General features: G+C 46.6%; 1 protein-coding gene across 1 annotated transcript in view; it reads right to left on the bottom strand.

Annotated features, from left to right (window-relative positions):
• The window catches only part of LOC106881253 (presequence protease, mitochondrial), a 7,938-nt gene that overhangs the window by 1,724 nt on the left and 5,618 nt on the right, over positions 1 to 596 (bottom strand). The gene's annotated exons all lie outside the window — the stretch shown is intronic.

A 596-nucleotide genomic window follows, 5' to 3' on the forward strand; every position in this document is an offset into this window, starting at 1 on the left:
CTTAAAAGAGTACATTTCATCATCATCATCATCATCATCTGCATGAGTCAGAGAAGATGCAACAAGGCAGGTTTTCTATGGCTGGATTTCCTTCCTGTCACCTGCCCTCACCTGTTTCCAAGCAAGGTAATATTTCTTCATGACCAGTTTGGTCAGGTGAGGCAGATGGTTGCCAACGGCTCCATTAAGAAGTGCCGATCTCTCAAACCTTGATGGAACACATGGAAGTGGGAGACTTGGGATGAAGGACTGAAGAACAATCTCAGGAAGCTGGACCTTTCAGGTGAGATAACAAAAGACTGAGATACCTGGCACCTTGTTGTACCCAAGAAAACCCATACCCCACAGCAGAAGTGTTAAGACTGATCTTTCTGGTTGCAGTGCCACACAAAAGCATTCATGGCAATGCCCATGTAAAAGCGCTCATGTGGCTACACAAAGAAGTACCTGTGTGATGCCCGTAAAAGAGCACATGCGGTACCATGTAAAAATGTGTGTGCAGTGCCACATAAAAGCGCACATGGAGCACCACCTAAAATTACCTGGGCAATGCCACATAAAAGCGCCCGGCACACTCTGTAGAGCGGTTGGCGTTA

Source organism: Octopus bimaculoides, chromosome 27, assembly GCF_001194135.2.
Source record: "Octopus bimaculoides isolate UCB-OBI-ISO-001 chromosome 27, ASM119413v2, whole genome shotgun sequence".
NCBI lineage: Eukaryota > Metazoa > Mollusca > Cephalopoda > Octopoda > Octopodidae > Octopus > Octopus bimaculoides.